At 36.2% G+C, this 14,855-nt stretch overlaps 1 protein-coding gene across 2 annotated transcripts in view; it reads right to left on the bottom strand.

Annotated features, from left to right (window-relative positions):
• Window positions 1–14,855, bottom strand: part of Gbe1 (1,4-alpha-glucan branching enzyme 1) — a 241,974-nt gene that overhangs the window by 12,000 nt on the left and 215,119 nt on the right. The window lies entirely within an intron of this gene.

Below are 14,855 nucleotides of genomic sequence, written 5' to 3'. Positions count from 1 at the left end.
TTGCTTAATTTTGGAAAACGCATTAAGAAAAGAATAATAGAATTTTAAGTACAGATTTTTCTTTTCTATAAAAAGGGAGATGAAATTGGATAGCATTTTAAAATATTATGACTTCTTATTTTAAATTCAAGAGCTTCCTAAGTATTTGATATATCTATCAACAGGTTGAAGTAGATAAGAAGTTTTAAGTATTATTTTATAATCTATGTCCTTAAATTTGAACCAAGGAAGAGCCTATTCTGAAGGAGGCCTATACTAATAAGATTAAAGAACAGTGAAGGCATGAAGACTCTCAAATTCAATGGCTCTTCAAATACTTCAAAAGCTGCTGTGTTTGCTCAGCCACTTGATAAAGTGTCTGTTCAAAGCATGAGCATTTGATGGAGAAGTGCTATCATTTTTATCATTCAGTGTCAAACTTCCTTCACTCTCACTGATGAAGCCAAAGAAATTTATTGTAAGGCACAAGCCCTGAGATTTCCAATTGAGTGACAGAGAGGGGGATCTGCCAATGACTAGGTGACCATAAAGATGGCAAAGCCAGTAACTTACCACATATCTTCAACTGTTAGAAATCATCAATTTTAAGACAAAATTTTTATAGATTTCTAGTAAAGAGAAATGTATCATTATTGTACTATTATTCCTTGTAAGACATACCCCAAATAAAGACATGGTATAATGTGAAAAACATACAACAGAACATTAATTTGAGAAAATATTGTATTTATATATAATTCTTTAATCAACACACTTATTTGATAACAATTACAATAAGTCAAGGGAGCTGAATAATGTCAGGAAGAGAGAGTCTATACCCAAGAGAGAAAAAGAGTATAAAGATTCTAAGATCCACTCTAAAAGAAGTAACCCTGAGTAACCAAATACCTATTTTGTAGAATTAGAACAGCTGGTGGGAAGCAAAGGAGGATTTAGGATTTCAGTTGTTTGAAGACGACTACCCAATATAGAATTTGCCATAATGTTCCAACATGCTTTCCCCTTTAACATTTCACAAATTGAATTTTACCTGTCGATACGTATAACCTATAAAATCTAAGGTCATAGTTATATAGCATCTGAATCAGATATATCCTTTCATTTTGTAATGAGTTGAATTATAATTGTATAAAATCCCTAGAAACCACAACTTTACTTGCTGTTTTCGGTCTCTTTCAAAATGCAGACAGCTGAGGTCTGTGATCTGTTTTGGTACATGTAATGCATGTGTCTGTCTGTGTGTGGTAGTGATGCCTGTGAATAAAGACACAATTTAGGCAATTCTAATTTTTCAAATTTCTTTCTTGTAATAGAGTGTTCTAATACTTTAATTATTTTTGAAACCATTGATGATAATGTGACGTATGATTGCATTTCTTTTTATGGAAAGTAAGCATTTTGTATTTTCTCTCTTAGACATCAATGAAAAAATAGCACTCTTCAATAGCATATAATTTCTAATATAAATTTGGAGTGAAAATATGAAAAATAAACAGAAAATTTACTTCTGAGTATACTCAATATTTAAAATTTTAATAAATTAATAATTTAGCTTTTCTTTGGGGGAATACTTTCTTAGTCTTACTAGCTCAAAATAATCATGGAGTCCCAGAAAGAGGCAACATCTCCATGCATGAGCTACATACACATTCAAGTTTGAGAACAATATCTTCATCAAAAGTTTAAATGACAGCCACAGATTTAATTATGTGCCAAGTAGAAGCACATTTGTATTCTAAGCTAGGATGTGCTTGTTTCATCAACAAAAGCTTTCTGGTTTTAGACTACAAAATGAACCCCAATCCCTGCAAGATCGATGTCTTATACATTTCTAGATACTGTGAAATGTGAATATCAATAAAGTGAGCTCAAAGGATGGCTTGCTCAAATGTCATTATCTACCATGTTAATTAATGGATGAGCATGCTTTGTAAAATGCATTTTCATGCAAAATTTTGGTTTATTCTTGGGTGTGCTTAAGGACACACATCAGTAAATAGCAGATAGAATGACAATACAAAATACCAGGGCTATGCAACTCTCTCTACAAACAGGAAAAGTGTTCTACATCCTTTACGGAATATTTCTGGCAATCCTATCTAGCCATGTTGCATTATCTTGGAAGATTATGTAACTTAAACTAAAAGGCACCATTGCTTTTCAATAGCTGGAAAAAGGAGAACGGTGATAACAACAAAGTGCCCACACTGCTAGCTTATGTACCTTCTAGAAATATGCTCTGTCCATACCATCATTATCTACATACTTATAAATTCAGCTATGTAAGGAAGCAATAGCAATTATTTAGAACTGAAAAAGAAAAATAGATTATTTTTGCTTTAAATAGAAACCTTATTATTGAAACCAGTTTGTACTATGCTCATAAAAAAATTCCTAAAATACCAAAACCCTATCATGCTTTGAACTAAAAAATAATTTTGATTTTTGACTATAAAGAAAAAACTATAAAAAAAAAATACCTTACCCCAGGCTGGAAAGGTAGTTCAATGGAAAAGAGCTGTCTATGCAAGCCTAAGATCTGAGATCTTATCCCGAGTATCTACAAAAATCCTGGGTGTGGCAGCACCCATCTGTAATTCCAGTGTTGGCAGGGCAGGGGCAGTTAGCATCCAGGGGCTAACCTCTGGCCTCTATACGCCCTTACACCGGCAAGTCAATCAGCAAATGTGAAGAGGCCTCCTGCCCCATGAACTACCTCCCAAGCAAACTTACTCTAAACTTACACTCCAAAAGCCCGCAACAGAGTCAAATAAATACATATCTAAAAAGAAAAGATGGTTGGGAGTTTGAAAGATTCTGAAAAACAGACAATTATAGGCAGTTAGGTACATCGCAACAGTCATTTCCAACAGCCAAGGAAAGGAGGCAGCATTCATAAACACTCTGTGGGCTTTCAGTCCAAAAAACTGCTCTCAATTCAGCTGTGTCGATTACTATCTGTATCTCTAAGCATTACTTGCCTGCCATGAGCCTCAGTTTCTCCTCTACAAATGAGGTAAGAATGCAAAGCCTTTTTTCAGGGATTAAGTGAGGAAGTCTTCCCAAGTGCTTAGCCCAGCCTGTAGCACAGGGAAGCTGCTGAAGTTGCTCTCTGTGATGGCGCGGTTATTACGGAACTGCACACTGCTTACTGCTCTCTCAGAAGACGTAACTGCAAAGTAAGCCTACTTATACTTTATTTGACTTGAGAATCAATTTAGCCAATTCTTTCTTCACAAAGTTGGCCTTTTCTTCTAATGCCTTCGCTCTAACTAGAATCTAAGCTTTTCTTGTTTACAAACTTCTACATTAAAGTTCTATTATCAGTACACACAGATTTTTGAAAATTAGATATTTAAAATTTTTCATTTTTTTAAATGAAAATTGCCCTTCAGATTTCTGAAAATGGTGACTCATTTTGGAAAGGCTTTTCTAACGGTTTATATCCAAAACTAACCATGACCCTATACTTTTTTGCTCTGATAGTTTTTTAATGTTTTAATTGAAATTGGTCTGATTTTTAAAGCTACTTATCAATTTTAAAAATGCTATAGATTCATTATCTTTCATATTATTTGACATAATTTCTGTCTTTATCCTATTGTTATTGATAACCTAGCTTATTATTTGTGAGCACATTGTTTCATTATCTTCTTGCAATTCCACCTTGGATTCAGATTTTCAACCAGCGCTTGTTTTGACCAAACTTTGGGAAAGAATTTCCTACTACTTTTGTCATAAAATACCAACCTGACTTTCTTCTCTCATGGGACTGAATTATAATTTTATATTTGTATAAAGAAGCATTCTTATAAAATTTCATTTCATTATCTGTAATGTTTAAATGTTTAAAACTACTTTATAACCTTCAAGACAGATTTGTAATAGATACCCTTTTGAGATAAATAACAATAGGTAAACAAGCACATGTAAATGTGAAGCAGTTAATTCTCAATAAAATAAGTGATTGGTATGAGCCTTGGAAATTAGACATTTTACATAATTCTTATTTGATGGAGATAAATGACCAAAAGTTTATTAAAGACACGACAAATATATAGACCTTCATTATCACCTTGGATGGTTAGCTTTCTTAGTAATTCTACTTAAGTACAGAATTGATCAAAAAGACTATACAAAATCACATATCTTTTGAGTAGGTGGAGCAAGAATACACACTTTGATTGTACCATTCTACTTTAAAATATATAAACATTAAAATACTTAAAATGAAGTCCAAGTGGCAAAAGAGAGGAGGGATTATATGAGCGAGAGATATCCAGACCATAATTGGAAAAAGCACAGGGACAAATAGCCAAACTAGTGGAAACACATGAACTGTGAACCAATAGCTGAGGAGCCCCCATGGAACTGGACCAGGCCCTCTGGATAAGTGAGACAGTTGATGAGCTTGAACTGTTTAGGAGGCCCCCAGTCAGAGGAACTGGGACCTGTCCTTGATGTATGCACTGGCTTTTTGGAACCTAGGGTCTATGCTGAGACACTTTGCTCAGCCTTGATATAAGGAGGAGGCGACTGGGCCTGCCTCAACTGAATCCACCAGACTGGGCTGACTCTCCAAGGCAGACCTTGCCTTGGAGCAGGTGGGAATGGGGGGTGGATTGGGGGGAAGGCTGGGGGTGGGAGGAGGGAGGACAGGGGAATCTGTGGCTGATATGTAAAATTAAATTAATTATAAAATAAAAATATTTAAAAAAAACATCACTGTTATCTGTGGTATTATAAGTAATGGAAATACATTAACTTTCAAGAATATCATTATTTAGATCTTTCTTAGTATATTAGGAAGTTGAATGAGCCAGGGCTGAGCTAGTTTGGCATAAAGTATGGTGAAAAAATGTGCAGGTTTGGATATGTGTGTGGGAGCAGAAGAGCAAACAAGCATCATCACCACAGACAAATTTCTACCAATTTTTCTGTCCTGTTTTGTGATTACCATGATATATGGAGAAAACATAATCAAATGATTCAATTAAAACAGAAGCCAAAAGTATTTCTCATAAATTATGAAATACTCAAGAAATAAAGTGATAACAACAGACAGATAGCCTATGTCCATGGATTAGAATTAACATTGTTAAATGGTGATACTACTCTAAGCAATCAATAGCCACAATGTGATCACTATCAACTGTCCTCTGACATGATTCATAGAAAAATGAAGAAAATCTTTAACATGTATATGAAACCACAGAATACCTGGAATAGACATCAACTTGATAAAGAACGAAGTTGAAACTATCATACCATCTGTAGCTGGAAGTTTTCCTGTGTCCCACCTGGCTCACAGTCAGGACAAATCTCTCACCCACAGTCCCGCAGCCTTTTATAAAATAATCACTCAGAAGTTTATATTAATTGTAACTGCTTGGCCATTTGCTCAGGCTTATCACTGACTAGCTCTTACACTTAAATTAACCCATAATTCTCATTTATATTTAGCCATATGGCTTGGTACCTTTTCTCAGTTCTGCCTTGTCATCTTGCCGCCTCTGTGTCTGGCTGGTGACTCCTGACTCAGCCCTTCCTCTTCCCAGAATTCTCATCGTCTGCTCACCCCACTTATTCTTCCTGCCTGGCTACTGGCCAATCAGCATTTTATTAAACCAGTGTACAAGGCCATTATCCCACAGCAACTCTCAGGTTCCAAAGTTCAATATAACACCATAGTGACCATTATAGCACATTAATACCATATATATATGTATATATATGGTATATATATGCGCATTCCAAAGAGACAGACCAGAGAGCCTGGGAACAAACTCACTTATTCTACTAATCATTGACAATGGTGACAAGAGCATTCAGTAGAGAATTTATCTACTCTATAATTTGTGGTGGGTAAATTGGATATCCTTTTGGAAAAGAATGGAAATATGTGTTCAACATCACTAATTATTGGGGAAATAGTAACCAAAGGTGATAGATACATCACCACATATGTGTCAGGATTGCTATTAACAAAAAGTCCAATAAGGATCATTGGCAAGAACATGAAGCAGAGTGGTGCCACTATAAGTTCTTACAGCTACTGTGGAGATTATAACGAAGACCCATAAGCATAAATTCACAATACCAGTCTTAGGTATATAATCAAAGAAAATGAGGCCAGCAGTTTGAAGAATATGTAGATGCCAACAACCCATGCAGAACTGTCCAAAATAACTAAGAAAATGAAACAACATCAATGTCCAAAATGGAATGTATAAAAGATGTAGTGTTTATCTGTAATCGAATATTTGACATAAAGGAATTGTTTATAATAACATATACCCAGGAGATATTATACTAAGGGAAATGAGCCAGCCATAGTAAAGCAAATATTATATAAGAACACTTACATGGAGAATCTAAACAAGTTGAATTCTAAAGAGAGATGAACAGTGATTGCTGTGGGCTGTAGGGCAAGTGTGAGATGTGGAGAAATGGAAGGCTTTTGGTCAATAAATTCTGGACATCTAATGCACAGCATGATTAAGTTTGGTTAATAATAGAGTTGATAGTAAAACTAACTATGGGTTTTCCTTATAGTTATTCTCACCACACATGCAAATGCACATACAGCATGTGTTATCGAATATTAATTTAAGATGTGTCACATTTGTTTATGCTGTAGAACATTTGTTTAATGATGCAAAGCTGTGTTGCATTCTTTTATGTTGCATTTGTTTAACTCTGTGAAGCTGTGTTATTGTGCCTGTGTAAAACTGCTGATTGACCTAATAAAGAGCAAGGCAGGAGAAAAGATAGGCAGGGCTGGCAGGCAGAGAGAATAAATGGGAGGAGAAATCTGAGAGAACGAAAAGCAAGAAAAGGAGAGGAGGGCATCAGGGGCCAGCCACCCAGCTACATAACAAGCCATGGAGTAAAAAGTAAAGGAAGTATACAGAATAGAGAAAGATAAATGCCCAGAGAGGAAAGGTAGATGGGATGATTTAAATTAAGAAAAGCTGGCTAGAAATAAGCCAAGCTAAGGCCTGGCATTTATAAGAAAGAATAAGCATCTGTGTGTATTTATTTGGGAGCTAGGTGGCAGGCCCCCAAAGAACAAAAGAGTAAAAAACAACCATTAACAAGCAAGTAACTGTGTAAGGTGGAGACTATATAGGGTGACTGAAGTAACCATTTACAATATATCTGTGTACCAAGATAACATATTGTATACTTTACATCTATATAACTTTAATTTTTCAGTTAGGATTTAATAAAGCTATAAATATTTTCCATTCATGTTGAGCTGTGATTTTTTTGAATGTTGCAAACTAGGGTAGCATAAGACAGCCCCCCCAAAAAATTGGGCAGAGGAGCCACTAACTTTTGCAAAGAGGGGGAAAGAACACAAGTAAAAACAGTATTCTAATTAGTGAGAAACGCTTTATGTACAGGAATGGCATTGCTGTAAGGCAACAAAAAGATGATTTGTCATCCAAATCTAAAACTGTGCTGAAATAGAGAAACTCGATTAAATTTCATATATTCACTTACCAGGACTTTGACCTTTCAAAAGTTATGAATCTTTCTGATCCTCATATGTAGATTAAGGATAAGAGCACTAGACCTCGCCAGCCTTACTGATATAATGTGAAGATTGGATGGGCCAATGTAAATGGAAGTCTATAAAGTGCTATGGAAATTCAACTTCTGACACTAATTTTAAAATAAGCACAGAGACTTCCTCACCAAAGTAATTCTATTTGATTTGAACGCTCTGCAAAGTTCAAATTGGAGTTCTATGTCGAAAATATCAGAGTCCATGCTTCCCATTATTCCTAACATTCATTTATCATCACCCACCTACACAGAGCTTGGTTACAGAGCAGAAGCCAAAGCATGCTGGTCAATAGAGGATGCCATCACAGTGTCAACTAAGGGAATGTACCATTTCTTCAGGGCAAGGACGGCAAAAAAGAGAAATAAAGACAACAACTGACTTGGGTAGGAGGGGTTATTTCACAAAGAAATTGAGAGATGGAAGTAAAGAACATTAAAATATTCCTACAAAACACAGAAAGGCAGGTGCTAAGAAGCAAAGTCGGGAAACTAGTACAGGAATAAGGGAGGGACTTTGCAAGGAACAGACAATGTTCAGTTACAATACCGTAAAAGAAGTGAAAGGAATGATAATGTGTTAATGTACTGGGGAGTCAGACATGGAAAGAGGAATTTGGAAAAAGAAAGTTCAGGCCATAGTGAGGAAGACTACCTGCTGAGTCTAAATCTTCTAATACATGCAATATAATAGAACATAATATAATACAACATAATAGCACAACACTACTCCCAAAACTTCTTGACACGTCAACTTCCCACTACACCAAGACAATGAGTAAGTGCTTTGGTGATGAAAACACTGAAAAGTAAACAATCTACTTCTTTAGTATAAATAAATGCCAGAGATAGAACATGAACCCTCAGAGTGTAATAGTCTAGACACTACTCTTGCACAGAAAGCAAATTTATCCACTACATCTGGAGGCTTTAACAGTTACTTGGGCCATGGGGAGACAAAAGGGTCAGAGTTCATTTTCTGTTGGGCATTTACTGCTGGGCATGCAACCTATCCCTAAGAGTAGTTTGTTTCCCCAGTGAGACTTCCTTTTAGAAGGTGGTGATAAGCACCTCCTTCAATTACTGGTAATATATCATAAGGTGAACATGTATTGTTTTTAAAGATTATATTATTTCTAAATTCATTCATCCAGAACAGTATAAAATGAAGGACAGGAATGTTATGTATGAACAGTATAAAATGGAGGACAGGAATGTTATGTATGAATTTCCAAAGTCAGGAGATACTGAATGCATTAGAGACCCATTATTGAAAACAAAGAAATGCTTGAGTATTTCACAGCATTGCAATAAATATTCAGAGCAAAGCTACCCCTCCATTCCCTATCACTACACCGGACAACAATATTAAAGTTGTGTTTACACACACACAGTCAAGGGATGCTTATTTATTACTGCCTATAATCACATGAATATGAAAATGTTATAGTAGTTATATTTTGATCATCAAACTATTTTTTGTACTTTATGATTTATCTCAAATTCCTGAAGTGAAGAAAAAAAGCCAAATCAAATCTTCTTGCCAGGAAAAAAAAAAATGGTGCTAGTCACTGTCATTAAATGACAAGGACTGCTAAGAAGTATTTAACAATGAAAAAATAATCAAACAGGCCCCATAAAAATGTTTAAAACTAATATTATTATCTAGAGATTGAATAACAGAGTGTAGTCAACTCATGCATGTACATGCATGTGTGTGCATTTCTGAAAACTGAAGATGAAAAAAAACTGCCATAAATATAAAATTGCCATTTACTTATGTTACCCTGCTCACCAAAAAAGCATGAAAAGAGACACACAGATACACAACGAGGGAGGAAAGACGTGCATATGCTTCTAGGCACTGTTACACATGTCAGGACGCATCCTTGTCCATGTGTTTTGTGTTCTATCCAAACATCAATAACCTATAAAGCCAAAAAGGTGAATCTAGACTCTATTTCTGTAACCCAGAAATCATCCTTCACATGTACAGTATCCTCTTGACACAGTGTGGCATGTAGTTAATCCTAAATTAATTACTTGGCTTTTATTTGTTTCATAAAGTCCTGATTCTGTATAACAGTGTTACATAACCACACTTCAAAGGCTTCTCTAAACCAAGCAACACAGCCGTGGCCCTGCCTTCAGCGATCACACGCCAGTGAGTCATCCAAATGACCTTATTTGCTCATTAGAAAACCTGCATACCGGTTGCAAATGTCATACTCTGGATTTACATTTTAAAAGGCACATCTTGCAGCAGTTTAATAAAAATATTTTTTAAGATCTCAGGTCAAATCCAAGTATTTACTCATCTGTTCCCTTAGCTTTAACTATTTTTGGCCTGTATTCACATACTTCTCACGAGCCATGTTTGTGATGGCTCCTTTTAGCATCTGATCTGTGACAGTTGAAATGCCATTTGGAAAGGGGGATGCTATTGTCACGATCATGCCCACCTCCGCCCCAGCAGCATACTGACAGATGACTTAAAAAACCTGTGACTGTTCTGTTGTTTATGCTTCCAGGCTGATATTCATTTTTATAGACCGAGTCATATGCCTTACAAAAAAACCTTTGAGGTTATATGTTTGCACGCACTATTATGCAGTAAACTTGGATGAAGTAGAGGGGTTTACATACAGAGCCATGGTGCATCCATATTCCATTCCAGAATACAGAACGCAACTCCAACAGAAGAAGAAGACCTGAATACCTATGTTTTATTTTAAAAGAACAGATTTTCCCTTTTGTAGACTTTGGTTACAAAGGGAATAGGGAAGAACTCCTGGGGAAGAATATGTGGCAGGTGACTGGAGGTGGGAAAGGAGATAGGAAGACTGGGAAAGTGTGCAGATTGCCCCAATTGTTTGTACAATTTTCTAATGCAACTCATTTTCTTCAGAATTGTATCAAAACAATTTCAACATTATAGAAATAGTAATCACTAATCTCACCACTGCTATTGTGCCAAAACACATGTAAAAAATATAAAAATAAGCGAAAATGTACCATAAGATCACTAGAAGGGCATGGACTTTGTCATAAACACAATGTTTGATTTTACCAGCTACATGCTGGGGGAAAAGCCTCTGGTACTCTCAGGCTTGTCTACTGGTCTGTTACATGAGGCTAATACAATTCTCCTTAGAGGATGCACAGGGATATAAGATGAAATAAGTAAAAGAAAAACAGATGGCCTTCAGAAGATACATCACAACATACAACATTCCTCATATTAACTAAAAAGTGCCACTACCGTTTGTACTGTGTCTTACAAGGAACAGTTTTTCCTTAGGGCCCTACATGTTTTAATTTTCATTCAGTGCTCACTTGATAATATTCTGGGTGAAGAAATGAAACAGTGATACATAAAATACAAAGGGTACTGTGTTTCCTTTTTGCAGATGAACAGTGTGAAATCACAAGAAAAGATAATATACTGGGAAAATATATTCTAGCTTTCTAACCATGAAATGTGAAGCCTGCCGGTTACCAAGTGCATTAAGGTCTCAGCTATGCACCATCACATTGCCATCATCCACTAGACTGAAGAACCCTGGAATTGGTGCACTGAAGATTAACAGCTAAAATGATATATGATGCATGCGTGTAGGTAAAGGCTCTCTGCTATTGTTTTTGCTATTCTCCTCGACATAGGTACTAGCTCTTTTGAAGAAACAATGTTTAGTCTCTGGGAGTTACCATTGGTGACCATATTTAAAAACTTATTGATACAAATAAGTCTGATCTCTCAATTTCCCAAAATTCATATTACTGTGAAGGATAGCTAAACTTAAAAGTTTTCTCCTCCCTTGCCAAAATAGCTCCCTTTACAATTTCCTGAGAAGATGGTCACCATGAATTCTCCAAAGATCTGAGTCAGGCTCATGCCTTGCCATTTAATATGTAAGATACCCAGGTTCAAAAATTGATACTGCTTGAGAATTCATACATGTTACCTACAACATAGTTGTACTTCAGAGTGATAGAAGAAATTCAAATGACTTTTGCAGAAACTTGAATTTTTTTCTGGTATTGAATTCAGTGTCTTCAGAATTCAGAATCTGAAGAATTTCTTTACTTGATTAATACATCCAGTCTTGATAGCAACTATCTCCATTCCATTTACATGCTAGAAAAGCCAATTATCATGGAACATTTTGGTAAAGTCAGAAATATAACAACAGGATCTTAATTTATGCATATTTCTATATCTAAAATCAGTCTGTAACAGTTTAAAGGTGAAAGAATACGTAAAAAAGATGAAAGGTCAAAAACAAATGAAACTTGCACAATGTTATGGATTATAAAAAGAATATTAAGCTTGGAACAACAAAATCTCGCAAGAAGAGATCATTCTTTTGCCTAAGGAGTATGGTAGAATCTTAACAGATCTGCAGTGGAGAACTACCCCCTGAAGAGTTCCTTTACCATATGTCACAAAAGGGTAGATAGAGGGCAAAAACTAATGTCCACTGTACTTTTTCCATGCTAATATTTGGAATTTTGAGTTAAAATTATTAACTGAATAAAGAATAAGAGACAAGGTATTATTACACTAGGGGGTCTAAAGAAAAGCTTGAGACTATGAATGAGAGCAGAATGTGTAATATGATCGCTGCTGATAGAGAAAATGACATTATACCTATTCATCAAAGAGTGTCAGCACAGAAACACAGAAATGGGGCACCTGACCTCATCTTGCCAACCCACATCTGGAAATGTGTGCTGCCAGATGTGGCAGCTTCACTTTGGATGGAAGTAGAATTTACTTTTTTAAGGACAATGAAGAAAGAGAAAGGAAGGAAGGAAAGGAGGGAAGAGGGAAGGGAAGGAACAGAAGAAGGAAGGAATTCCAGGCATTTGGTCTGAAAGAGGGAAGCCTGGGAAGAGGTGTTGGAGGAAAGACAATGTTTTTAATAATTGAGAACTTCCATGTTCATCTTGTGAAGCAGATCCTTAGGCTAAAAGAGTTTTATTAGCAGTCACTTCGTTATCAATGATGGTCGGCATAGACTGGGTGGGCAGAACACCACTTTGCAAAACCAAGCTGACACGATGATTTTAGTCTCTGAGTTAGGGTGAGATGTTGCTTTTAGGTGGGTAATCATAAGGCATGGGGCAAGTGTATTTTGGAAGCACTTCCATGCTCCTTTGTCTCAGAAAAGAATCCCCAGTACAGTAAAATGCTCTAAACGAGCAGGTCTTAAATATATTTGAGTATTCAAACAGACATCTCATGCCACCAAGTAAAAAAGCAGTGGCAGGAATGTGTTACCTCATGTTGAGTCACTGGCCAAATGGGTCCCATAGGTTCCATAAAACATCACCAAAGCTGTTGGTTACTCTCTATAACCTGATGGTAAGGTCTACTGCTGAAGAAATACTTACTATTGTCACCAAACATGGAGAAATGGAGCTGATGCCCAACTAGAATCTTCACCATAACTGACTAGGGTTGATGTTGCAGAGAATATTTTGCATGCTACTGGAAGAGAAAAGTAATCCTCAATATCACCCAACCACAAACACTGTGACTTACAATAGCAAATATACTGGGCCAAATGTGGCACAAATGTGGTGGAGTAACCACTAACTACCTTTTAATTGGATTGAAAGCTTACACCATGAGATGAAACCAGTACCTGGAACTAGAGAGGCAGCAGGCCTAAGGGAATACTTATGACTATTATTCTGCTAAAGTAACATAGCAATAAAATAACTCCTAATGAGCTATTGCTACACCAGTAGACCAGAGCATTGCTCAACCATCATCAGATAAGCTTCTTGCAGTAGATAGCAATTAACACAGAGACACACAATGAACAAGGGGCAGAGAGTGTGAGACTGTGGAGCACTAAGCCCTCAAAGAAATGCTTTTATCAAATCCCTCCTCTCAAAGCACAAGGAGCTTTGCAGACGAGGACACAGAAAGATTCTAAGTGCCAGGGATGGCAAATGACTCCAAGGAAAAACTGTCTTCTCTATTCAAAGAGGATAGATAAACATAAACTCACAGAGACTGAGACAGAACACACAAGTCCTATACAAGTTCAAAACAGACCACCACCACCACCCTGCAATGAGAAAGGGACAAAGTCCCATGCTAACCTAGGAGTTACAGTTGTTATCCGCTGAGAAAGGGAAATTCAGTTCTCTCTAGTGTAATGTCACTGGCTGTATCAACCACACTCCAGGACAGCCTCATGCCCAGGAGTAGTCGGCCAACACAAAATGGAATCCATGTTATTTTTTGTGGATATATATATATATATATATATATATATATATATATATATATATATCCACATATATATATATTTGGATATTTTTGTCTTACGAGTTTTCTTAATTATATTTTGTTTTTTGTTTATTTTTTGAGAGAGAGAATATGAAATTAGGTGGGGAGGGAGGAGGATCTGGGATGACTTAAAGGAGGGGAAAGAATATGATCAAAATATATTATGTAAAAATTTTTAAAATAAAAATTAGTAAAAGGAAACTTTACATTTCCCCTTACAAACACTTTCGGGGTCCTTTCCCTTCGGAAAGAGCTCCACGAGCCTGTTGTTAATCCCTCTCCATCACCTTACTTCCAGGCTAGTTATGCTTTAGGTATTCTGCAATACCCCATGATTAACACCTGAAATTACAATCCTCTTTTCATGTAATCTTTTACTGACTCAGACATGAAAACTTGCCCTAGTACATACATTCTTACCTAGTTCAAAAACTTTCAACAATGTAACATAAAATCTCAAGAAAAAAAGCTTAAACTAATTAATAGAGTTTTAAAAAAATCTCTATTACATGATCTCAGTTGGGGATGTCAGCTTTCTCTCTTAGTACTTTTATTATAGTCACCATTCTCTAATTGATCTTTTGTAGCGCCCATTATCTAAAGATGGTCTATGCTTCCAACCAATAAGGAATGGCTTTCCTTATTTTACTATACTATATTCATGCTAATTCCAAGGTGTAGTAGCCTTATCATTCTTTTCCTCTCCATTTTTCCCTTGTTTTCCCATGGAATACTTTTGCTTTTCTCCCATTTATTACTTTATAACCTGCATCATATTTTGGTTTTATACCTTTCTGCTCCAGTAAGGCTCTGGCAGTATAGCAAAGACATAACAAAGGACTAAAAAAGAGGCCAAGTAATCAGCGAACACACACAAGTAGATAACACCAGAAACACATTCCTTGCTCTTTCTCTTCAGCACCTCCACCCCTGGCCTGCTTCCCTGCCAATTCTGATTAAAAAAAAAAAAAGTGAG

The sequence above is a fragment of the Peromyscus californicus genome, unplaced genomic scaffold (genome assembly GCF_007827085.1).
Source record: "Peromyscus californicus insignis strain IS unplaced genomic scaffold, ASM782708v3 Scaffold_16__1_contigs__length_79575227, whole genome shotgun sequence".
Taxonomy (NCBI): domain Eukaryota; kingdom Metazoa; phylum Chordata; class Mammalia; order Rodentia; family Cricetidae; genus Peromyscus; species Peromyscus californicus.
The sequence above is the reverse complement of the archived record's forward strand: the minus strand, read 5'-3'. Positions and strand labels throughout refer to the sequence as shown.